This window comes from Trypanosoma equiperdum, assembly GCF_001457755.1.
Source record: "Trypanosoma equiperdum strain OVI genome assembly, contig: ctg_1172, whole genome shotgun sequence".
Taxonomy (NCBI): domain Eukaryota; phylum Euglenozoa; class Kinetoplastea; order Trypanosomatida; family Trypanosomatidae; genus Trypanosoma; species Trypanosoma equiperdum.
In genome coordinates, this window is record NW_027123141.1 from 520 (window position 1) to 986 (window position 467).

Consider the following 467-nt stretch of genomic DNA (forward strand, 5'->3'; position numbering starts at 1 on the left):
CCGACTCGGAGACTTTATCCTCACTAGCTAGATTCGCTTTACCGTATATTTCTATGTAGTATAAGAGTGTTATTCTTCCGAGAGGCAAGTGTGAGATTTGTAAAGGTGAGCATCCACTCATGCTGTTGGTAAAGAGCCATCGGTGTCAGAAGCGGCTGCTGCCATATATCCCCGGAATGTGAATGACCTCCAGGAAACAGTAGAAGCCACCAGAAAGGAAGTAAAGTGAGATTTTCCCATGAAAATCCTAGAATCAACGCTAGCCCTTGGTTTCTCACAGGTTTGTATCTTTTTTTTCCTTTATCGTCTTGTTACGTTTTGCAATTCACCTTTTTTTTCAAGAACCTTTCTCGTTTCTTATTCAAATAATTATTAGAGTTTATATCCTGAATACCTTCATGGAGTTCTTTTGAGTCCCTTTTTGAAACCTATGTCCATGGCACCGTTGTAATGTTTCACAAATCCTA